This window comes from Gorilla gorilla, chromosome 3 (assembly GCF_029281585.2).
Source record: "Gorilla gorilla gorilla isolate KB3781 chromosome 3, NHGRI_mGorGor1-v2.1_pri, whole genome shotgun sequence".
Lineage (NCBI taxonomy): Eukaryota > Metazoa > Chordata > Mammalia > Primates > Hominidae > Gorilla > Gorilla gorilla.
The window spans coordinates 87,206,936-87,220,486 of record NC_073227.2 but is presented as its reverse complement, the minus strand read 5'-3'; positions in this window follow the sequence as shown (position 1 = coordinate 87,220,486).

Here is a 13,551-nt window from a genome sequence, read left to right as displayed (position 1 = left end):
TATTTTATGTATAGTGTATAATATATATTTGGTGAAATTTCATATTTTATATACCGTATATAATATATATTTGGTGTACTTTCATATTTTATGTACAGTATATAGTATATATTTGGTGACATTTGATATTTTATGTACAGTATATAATATATATTTTTTGAAATTTTATATTTTATGTACAGTATATAATATATATTTGGTGTACTTTCATATTTTGTGTACAGTATATAGTATATATTTGGTGACTTTTGACATTTTATATACAGTATATAAGATATATTTGTTGAAATTTGATATCTTATGTACAGTATATAAAATATATTTTTTGAAATTTTATATTTTATGTTCAGTATATAATATATATTTGGTGTACTTTCATATTTTATGTACAGTATATAGTATATATTTGGTGACATTTGATATTTTATGTACAGTTAATAATATATATTTGGTGAAATTTTATATTTTATGTACAGTATATAATATATTTGGTGTACTTTCATATTTTATGTACAGTATATAGTGTATATTTGGTGACATTTGATATTTTATATACAATAAATAAGATATGTTTCTTGAAATGTGATATTTTATGTACAGTATATATTATATATTTGGTGAAATTTGACATTATAGGTACAGTATATAATATATGTTTGGTGAAATTTGACATTTTATATACAGTATATAAGATATATTTGGTGAAATTTGATATTTTATGTACAGTATATAATATATATTTTTTGAAATTTTATATTTTATGTACAGTATATAATATATATTTGGTGCACTTTCATATTTTATGTACAGTATATAGTATATATTTGGTGACCTTTGATATTTTATGTACAGTGAATAATATATATTTGGTGAAATTTTATATTTTATGTACAGTATATAATATATATTTGGTGTACTTTCATATTTTATGTACAGTATATAGTATATATTTGGTGACATTTGATATTTTATATACAATATATAATATATATTTGTTGAAATTTGATATTTTATGTACAGTATATAATATATATTTGGTGAAATTTTATATTTTATGTACAGTATATAAGATATATTTGGTGTACTTTCATATTTTATGTACAGTATATAGTATATATTTGGTGACATTTGATATTTTATATACAATAAATAAGATATGTTTCTTGAAATTTGATATTTTATGTAAAGTATATACTATATATTTGGTGAAATTTTATATTTTATCTACAGTATATAAGATATATTTGGTGTACTTTCATATTTTATGTACAGTATATAGTATATATTTGGTGACATTTGATATTTTATGTACAGTATATAATATATATTTGTTGAAATTTTATATTTTATGTATAGTGTATAATATATATTTGGTGAAATTTCATATTTTATATACCGTATATAATATATATTTGGTGTACTTTCATATTTTATGTACAGTATATAGTATATATTTGGTGACATTTGATATTTTATGTACAGTATATAATATATATTTTTTGAAATTTTATATTTTATGTACAGTATATAATATATATTTGGTGTACTTTCATATTTTGTGTACAGTATATAGTATATATTTGGTGACTTTTGACATTTTATATACAGTATATAAGATATATTTGTTGAAATTTGATATCTTATGTACAGTATATAAAATATATTTTTTGAAATTTTATATTTTATGTACAGTATATAATATATATTTGGTGTACTTTCATATTTTATGTACAGTATATAGTATATATTTGGTGACATTTGATATTTTATGTACAGTGTATAATATATATTTGGTGAAATTTTATATTTTATGTACAGTATATAATATATATTTGGTGTACTTTCATATTTTATGTACAGTATATAGGATATATTTGGTGACATTTGATATTTTATATACAATAAATAAGATATGTTTCTTGAAATGTGATATTTTATGTACAGTATATATTATATATCTGGTGAAATTTGACATTATAGGTACAGTATATAATATATGTTTGGTTAAATTTGATATTTTATATACAGTATATAATATATATTTGGTGAAATTTGATATTTTATGTACAGTATATAATATATATTTTTTGAAATTTTATATTTTATATACAGTATATAATATATATTTGGTGGACTTTCATATTTTATGTACAGTATATAGTATATATTTGGTGACCTTTGATATTTTATGTACAGTGAATAATATATATTTGGTGAAATTTTATATTTTATGTACAGTATATAATATATATTTGGTGTACTTTCATATTTTATGTACAGTATATAGTATATATTTGGTGACATTTGATATTTTATATACAATATATAATATATATTTGTTGAAATTTGATATTTTATGTACAGTATATAATATATATTTGGTGAAATTTTATATTTTATGTACAGTATATAAGATATATTTGGTGTACTTTCATATTTTATGTACAGTATATAGTATATATTTGGTGACATTTGATATTTTATATACAATAAATAAGATATGTTTCTTGAAATTTGATATTTTATGTAAAGTATATACTATATATTTGGTGAAATTTTATATTTTATGTACAGTATATAAGATATATTTGGTGTACTTTCATATTTTATGTACAGTATATAGTATATATTTGGTGACATTTGATATTTTATGTACAGTATATAATATATATTTGTTGAAATTTTATATTTTATGTATAGTGTATAATATATATTTGGTGAAATTTCATATTTTATATACCGTATATAATATATATTTGGTGTACTTTCATATTTTATGTACAGTATATAGTATATATTTGGTGACATTTGATATTTTATGTACAGTATATAATATATATTTTTTGAAATTTTATATTTTATGTACAGTATATAATATATATTTGGTGTACTTTCATATTTTGTGTACAGTATATAGTATATATTTGGTGACTTTTGACATTTTATATACAGTATATAAGATATATTTGTTGAAATTTGATATCTTATGTACAGTATATAAAATATATTTTTTGAAATTTTATATTTTATGTACAGTACATAATATATATTTGGTGTACTTTCATATTTTATGTACAGTATATAGTATATATTTGGTGACATTTGATATTTTATGTACAGTTAATAATATATATTTGGTGAAATTTTATATTTTATGTACAGTATATAATATATTTGGTGTACTTTCATATTTTATGTACAGTATATAGTGTATATTTGGTGACAATTGATATTTTATATACAATAAATAAGATATGTTTCTTGAAATGTGATATTTTATGTACAGTATATATTATATATTTGGTGAAATTTGACATTATAGGTACAGTATATAATATATGTTTGGTTAAATTTGATATTTTATATACAGTATATAATATATATTTGGTGAAATTTGATATTTTATGTACAGTATATAATATATATTTTTTGAAATTTTATATTTTATGTACAGTATATAATATATATTTGGTGGACTTTCATATTTTATGTACAGTATATAGTATATATTTGGTGACCTTTGATATTTTATATACAATATATAATATATATTTGTTGAAATTTGATATTTTATGTACAGTATATAATATATATTTGGTGAAATTTTATATTTTATGTACAGTATATAAGATATATTTGGTGTACTTTCATATTTTATGTACAGTATATAGTATATATTTGGTGACATTTGATATTTTATATAGAATAAATAAGATATGTTTCTTGAAATTTGATATTTTATGTAAAGTATATACTATATATTTGGTGAAATTTTATATTTTATGTACAGTATATAAGATATATTTGGTGTACTTTCATATTTTATGTACAGTATATAGTATATATTTGGTGACATTTGATATTTTATGTACAGTATATAATATATATTTGTTGAAATTTTATATTTTATGTATAGTGTATAATATATATTTTGTGAAATTTCATATTTTATATACCGTATATAATATATATTTGGTGTACTTTCATATTTTATGTACAGTATATAGTATATATTTGGTGACATTTGATATTTTATGTACAGTATATAATATATATTTTTTGAAATTTTATATTTTATGTACAGTATATAATATATATTTGGTGTACTTTCATATTTTGTGTACAGTATATAGTATATATTTGGTGACTTTTGACATTTTATATACAGTATATAAGATATATTTGTTGAAATTTGATATCTTATGTACAGTATATAAAATATATTTTTTGAAATTTTATATTTTATGTTCAGTATATAATATATATTTGGTGTACTTTCATATTTTATGTATAGTATATAGTATACATTTGGTGACATATGATATTTTATGTACAGTTAATAATATATATTTGGTGAAATTTTATATTTTATGTACAGTATATAATATATTTGGTGTACTTTCATATTTTATGTATAGTATATAGTGTATATTTGGTGACATTTGATATTTTATATACAATAAATAAGATATGTTTCTTGAAATGTGATATTTTATGTACAGTATATATTATATATTTGGTGAAATTTGACATTATAGGTACAGTATATAATATATGTTTGGTGAAATTTGACATTTTATATACAGTATATAAGATATATTTGGTGAAATTTGATATTTTATGTACAGTATATAATATATATTTTTTGAAATTTTATATTTTATGTACAGTATATAATATATATTTGGTGCACTTTCATATTTTATGTACAGTATATAGTATATATTTGGTGACCTTTGATATTTTATGTACAGTGAATAATATATATTTGGTGAAATTTTATATTTTATGTACAGTATATAATATATATTTGGTGTACTTTCATATTTTATGTACAGTATATAGTATATATTTGGTGACATTTGATATTTTATATACAATATATAATATATATTTGTTGAAATTTGATATTTTATGTACAGTATATAATATATATTTGGTGAAATTTTATATTTTATGTACAGTATATAAGATATATTTGGTGTACTTTCATATTTTATGTACAGTATATAGTATATATTTGGTGACATTTGATATTTTATATACAATAAATAAGATATGTTTCTTGAAATTTGATATTTTATGTAAAGTATATACTATATATTTGGTGAAATTTTATATTTTATGTACAGTATATAAGATATATTTGGTGTACTTTCATATTTTATGTACAGTATATAGTATATATTTGGTGACATTTGATATTTTATGTACAGTATATAATATATATTTGTTGAAATTTTATATTTTATGTATAGTGTATAATATATATTTGGTGAAATTTCATATTTTATATACCGTATATAATATATATTTGGTGTACTTTCATATTTTATGTACAGTATATAGTATATATTTGGTGACATTTGATAGTTTATGTACAGTATATAATATATATTTGGTGAAATTTTATATTTTATGTACAGTATATAATATATATTTGGTGTACTTTCATATTTTATGTACAGTATATAGTATATATTTGGTGACTTTTGACATTTTATATACAGTATATAATATATATTTGTTGAAATTTGATATCTTATGTACAGTATATAATATATATTTTTTGAAATTTTATATTTTATGTACAGTATATAATATATATTTGGTGTACTTTCATATTTTATGTACAGTATATAGTATATATTTGGTGACATTTGATATTTTATATACAATAAATAAGATATGTTTCTTGAAATTTTATATTTTATGTACAGTATATAATATATATTTGGTGTACTTTCATATTTTGTGTACAGTATATAGTATATATTTGGTGACTTTTGACATTTTATATACAGTATATAAGATATATTTGTTGAAATTTGATATCTTATGTACAGTATATAAAATATATTTTTTGAAATTTTATATTTTATGTACAGTATATAATATATATTTGGTGTACTTTCATATTTTATGTACAGTATACAGTATATATTTGGTGACATTTGATATTTTATGTACAGTTAATAATATATATTTGGTGAAATTTTATATTTTATGTACAGTATATAATATATTTGGTGTACTTTCATATTTTATGTACAGTATATAGTGTATATTTGGTGACATTTGATATTTTATATACAATAAATAAGATATGTTTCTTGAAATGTGATATTTTATGTACAGTATATATTATATATTTGGTGAAATTTGACATTATAGGTACAGTATATAATATATGTTTGGTTAAATTTGATATTTTATATACAGTATATAATATATATTTGGTGAAATTTGATATTTTATGTACAGTATATAATATATATTTTTTGACATTTTATATTTTATGTACAGTATATATTATATATTTGGTGGACTTTCATATTTTATGTACAGTATATAGTATATATTTGGTGACCTTTGATATTTTATGTACGGTGAATAATATATATTTGGTGAAATTTTATATTTTATGTACAGTATATAATATATATTTGGTGTACTTTCATATTTTATGTACAGTATATAGTATATATTTGGTGACATTTGATATTTTATATACAATATATAATATATATTTGTTGAAATTTGATATTTTATGTACAGTATATAATATATATTTGGTGAAATTTTATATTTTATGTACAGTATATAAGATATAATTGGTGTACTTTCATATTTTATGTACAGTATATAGTATATATTTGGTGACATTTGATATTTTATATACAATAAATAAGATATGTTTCTTGAAATTTGATATTTTATGTAAAGTATATACTATATATTTGGTGAAATTTTATATTTTATGTACAGTATATAAGATATATTTGGTGTACTTTCATATTTTATGTACAGTATATAGTATATATTTGGTGACATTTGATATTTTATGTACAGTATATAATATATATTTGTTGAAATTTTATATTTTATGTATAGTGTATAATATATATTTGGTGAAATTTCATATTTTATATACCATATATAATATATATTTGGTGTACTTTCATATTTTATGTACAGTATATAGTATATATTTGGTGACATTTGATATTTTATGTACAGTATATAATATATATTTTTTGAAATTTTATATTTTATGTACAGTATATAATATATATTTGGTGTACTTTCATATTTTGTGTACAGTATATAGTATATATTTGGTGACTTTTGACATTTTATATACAGTATATAAGATATATTTGTTGAAATTTGATATCTTATGTACAGTATATAAAATATATTTTTTGAAATTTTATATTTTATGTACAGTATATAATATATATTTGGTGTACTTTCATATTTTATGTAGAGTATATAGTGTATATTTGGTGACATTTGATATTTTATATACAATAAATAAGATATGTTTCTTGAAATTTGATATTTTATGTACAGTATATACTATATATTTGGTGAAATTTGACATTATAGGTACAGTATATAATACATGTTTGGTGAAATTTGATATTTTATATACAGTATATAATATATATTTGGTGAAATTTGATATTTTATGTACAGTATATAATATATATTTTTTGAAATTTTATATTTTATGTACAGTATATAATATATATTTGGTGGACTTTCATATTTTATGTACAGTATATAGTATATATTTGGTGACCTTTGATATTTTATGTACTGTGAATAATATATATTTGGTGAAATTTTATATTTTATGTACAGTATATAATACATATTTGGTGTACTTTCATATTTTATGTACAGTATATAGTATATATTTGGTGACATTTGATATTTTATGTACAGTATATAATATATATTTGGTGAAATTTTATATTTTATGTACAGTATATAATATATATTTGGTGTACTTTCATATTTTATGTACAGTATATAGTATATATTTGGTGACATTTGATATTTTATGTACAGTATATAATATATATTTGGTGAAATTTTATATTTTATGTATAGTATATAATATATATTTGGTGAAATTTTATATTTTATTTACAGTATATAATATATATTTGGTGTACTTTCATATTTTGTGTACAGTATATAGTATATATTTGGTGACTTTTGACATTTTATATATAGTATATAATATATATTTGTTGAAATTTGATATCTTATGTACAGTATATAATATATATTTTTTGAAATTTTATATTTTATGTACAGTATATAATATATATTTGGTGTACTTTCATATTTTATGTACAGTATATAGTATATATTTGGTGACATTTGATATTTTATGTACAGTGTATAATATATATTTGGTGAAATTTTATATTTTATGTACAGTATATAATATATATTTGGTGAACTTTCATATTTTATGTACAGTATATAGTGTATATTTGGTGACATTTGATATTTTATATACAATAAATAAGATATGTTTCTTGAAATTTGATATTTTATGTACAGTATATACTATATATTTGGTGAAATTTGACATTATAGGTACAGTATATAATATATGTTTGGTGAAATTTGATATTTTATATACAGTACATAATATATATTTGTTGAAATTTTATATTTTATGTACAGTATATAAGATATATTTGGTGTACTTTCATATTTTGTGTACAGTATATAGTATATATTTGGTGACTTTTGACATTTTATATACAGTATATAAGATATATTTGTTGAAATTTGATATCTTATGTACAGTATATAAAATATATTTTTTGAAATTTTATATTTTATGTTCAGTATATAATATATATTTGGTGTACTTTCATATTTTATGTACAGTATATAGTATATATTTGGTGACATTTGATATTTTATGTACAGTTAATAATATATATTTGGTGAAATTTTATATTTTATGTACAGTATATAATATATTTGGTGTACTTTCATATTTTATGTACAGTATATAGTGTATATTTGGTGACATTTGATATTTTATATACAATAAATAAGATATGTTTCTTGAAATGTGATATTTTATGTACAGTATATATTATATATTTGGTGAAATTTGACATTATAGGTACAGTATATAATATATGTTTGGTGAAATTTGACATTTTATATACAGTATATAAGATATATTTGGTGAAATTTGATATTTTATGTACAGTATATAATATATATTTTTTGAAATTTTATATTTTATGTACAGTATATAATATATATTTGGTGCACTTTCATATTTTATGTACAGTATATAGTATATATTTGGTGACCTTTGATATTTTATGTACAGTGAATAATATATATTTGGTGAAATTTTATATTTTATGTACAGTATATAATATATATTTGGTGTACTTTCATATTTTATGTACAGTATATAGTATATATTTGGTGACATTTGATATTTTATATACAATATATAATATATATTTGTTGAAATTTGATATTTTATGTACAGTATATAATATATATTTGGTGAAATTTTATATTTTATGTACAGTATATAAGATATATTTGGTGTACTTTCATATTTTATGTACAGTATATAGTATATATTTGGTGACATTTGATATTTTATATACAATAAATAAGATATGTTTCTTGAAATTTGATATTTTATGTAAAGTATATACTATATATTTGGTGAAATTTTATATTTTATCTACAGTATATAAGATATATTTGGTGTACTTTCATATTTTATGTACAGTATATAGTATATATTTGGTGACATTTGATATTTTATGTACAGTATATAATATATGTTTGTTGAAATTTTATATTTTATGTATAGTGTATAATATATATTTGGTGAAATTTCATATTTTATATACCGTATATAATATATATTTGGTGTACTTTCATATTTTATGTACAGTATATAGTATATATTTGGTGACATTTGATATTTTATGTACAGTATATAATATATATTTTTTGAAATTTTATATTTTATGTACAGTATATAATATATATTTGGTGTACTTTCATATTTTGTGTACAGTATATAGTATATATTTGGTGACTTTTGACATTTTATATACAGTATATAAGATATATTTGTTGAAATTTGATATCTTATGTACAGTATATAAAATATATTTTTTGAAATTTTATATTTTATGTACAGTATATAATATATATTTGGTGTACTTTCATATTTTATGTACAGTATATAGTATATATTTGGTGACATTTGATATTTTATGTACAGTGTATAATATATATTTGGTGAAATTTTATATTTTATGTACAGTATATAATATATATTTGGTGTACTTTCATATTTTATGTACAGTATATAGGATATATTTGGTGACATTTGATATTTTATATACAATAAATAAGATATGTTTCTTGAAATGTGATATTTTATGTACAGTATATATTATATATCTGGTGAAATTTGACATTATAGGTACAGTATATAATATATGTTTGGTTAAATTTGATATTTTATATACAGTATATAATATATATTTGGTGAAATTTGATATTTTATGTACAGTATATAATATATATTTTTTGAAATTTTATATTTTATATACAGTATATAATATATATTTGGTGGACTTTCATATTTTATGTACAGTATATAGTATATATTTGGTGACCTTTGATATTTTATGTACAGTGAATAATATATATTTGGTGAAATTTTATATTTTATGTACAGTATATAATATATATTTGGTGTACTTTCATATTTTATGTACAGTATATAGTATATATTTGGTGACATTTGATATTTTATATACAATATATAATATATATTTGTTGAAATTTGATATTTTATGTACAGTATATAATATATATTTGGTGAAATTTTATATTTTATGTACAGTATATAAGATATATTTGGTGTACTTTCATATTTTATGTACAGTATATAGTATATATTTGGTGACATTTGATATTTTATATACAATAAATAAGATATGTTTCTTGAAATTTGATATTTTATGTAAAGTATATACTATATATTTGGTGAAATTTTATATTTTATGTACAGTATATAAGATATATTTGGTGTACTTTCATATTTTATGTACAGTATATAGTATATATTTGGTGACATTTGATATTTTATGTACAGTATATAATATATATTTGTTGAAATTTTATATTTTATGTATAGTGTATAATATATATTTGGTGAAATTTCATATTTTATATACCGTATATAATATATATTTGGTGTACTTTCATATTTTATGTACAGTATATAGTATATATTTGGTGACATTTGATATTTTATGTACAGTATATAATATATATTTTTTGAAATTTTATATTTTATGTACAGTATATAATATATATTTGGTGTACTTTCATATTTTGTGTACAGTATATAGTATATATTTGGTGACTTTTGACATTTTATATACAGTATATAAGATATATTTGTTGAAATTTGATATCTTATGTACAGTATATAAAATATATTTTTTGAAATTTTATATTTTATGTACAGTACATAATATATATTTGGTGTACTTTCATATTTTATGTACAGTATATAGTATATATTTGGTGACATTTGATATTTTATGTACAGTTAATAATATATATTTGGTGAAATTTTATATTTTATGTACAGTATATAATATATTTGGTGTACTTTCATATTTTATGTACAGTATATAGTGTATATTTGGTGACAATTGATATTTTATATACAATAAATAAGATATGTTTCTTGAAATGTGATATTTTATGTACAGTATATATTATATATTTGGTGAAATTTGACATTATAGGTACAGTATATAATATATGTTTGGTTAAATTTGATATTTTATATACAGTATATAATATATATTTGGTGAAATTTGATATTTTATGTACAGTATATAATATATATTTTTTGAAATTTTATATTTTATGTACAGTATATAATATATATTTGGTGGACTTTCATATTTTATGTACAGTATATAGTATATATTTGGTGACCTTTGATATTTTATATACAATATATAATATATATTTGTTGAAATTTGATATTTTATGTACAGTATATAATATATATTTGGTGAAATTTTATATTTTATGTACAGTATATAAGATATATTTGGTGTACTTTCATATTTTATGTACAGTATATAGTATATATTTGGTGACATTTGATATTTTATATAGAATAAATAAGATATGTTTCTTGAAATTTGATATTTTATGTAAAGTATATACTATATATTTGGTGAAATTTTATATTTTATGTACAGTATATAAGATATATTTGGTGTACTTTCATATTTTATGTACAGTATATAGTATATATTTGGTGACATTTGATATTTTATGTACAGTATATAATATATATTTGTTGAAATTTTATATTTTATGTATAGTGTATAATATATATTTTGTGAAATTTCATATTTTATATACCGTATATAATATATATTTGGTGTACTTTCATATTTTATGTACAGTATATAGTATATATTTGGTGACATTTGATATTTTATGTACAGTATATAATATATATTTTTTGAAATTTTATATTTTATGTACAGTATATAATATATATTTGGTGTACTTTCATATTTTGTGTACAGTATATAGTATATATTTGGTGACTTTTGACATTTTATATACAGTATATAAGATATATTTGTTGAAATTTGATATCTTATGTACAGTATATAAAATATATTTTTTGAAATTTTATATTTTATGTTCAGTATATAATATATATTTGGTGTACTTTCATATTTTATGTATAGTATATAGTATACATTTGGTGACATATGATATTTTATGTACAGTTAATAATATATATTTGGTGAAATTTTATATTTTATGTACAGTATATAATATATTTGGTGTACTTTCATATTTTATGTATAGTATATAGTGTATATTTGGTGACATTTGATATTTTATATACAATAAATAAGATATGTTTCTTGAAATGTGATATTTTATGTACAGTATATATTATATATTTGGTGAAATTTGACATTATAGGTACAGTATATAATATATGTTTGGTGAAATTTGACATTTTATATACAGTATATAAGATATATTTGGTGAAATTTGATATTTTATGTACAGTATATAATATATATTTTTTGAAATTTTATATTTTATGTACAGTATATAATATATATTTGGTGCACTTTCATATTTTATGTACAGTATATAGTATATATTTGGTGACCTTTGATATTTTATGTACAGTGAATAATATATATTTGGTGAAATTTTATATTTTATGTACAGTATATAATATATATTTGGTGTACTTTCATATTTTATGTACAGTATATAGTATATATTTGGTGACATTTGATATTTTATATACAATATATAATATATATTTGTTGAAATTTGATATTTTATGTACAGTATATAATATATATTTGGTGAAATTTTATATTTTATGTACAGTATATAAGATATATTTGGTGTACTTTCATATTTTATGTACAGTATATAGTATATATTTGGTGACATTTGATATTTTATATACAATAAATAAGATATGTTTCTTGAAATTTGATATTTTATGTAAAGTATATACTATATATTTGGTGAAATTTTATATTTTATGTACAGTATGTAAGATATATTTGGTGTACTTTCATATTTTATGTACAGTATATAGTATATATTTGGTGACATTTGATATTTTATGTACAGTATATAATATATATTTGTTGAAATTTT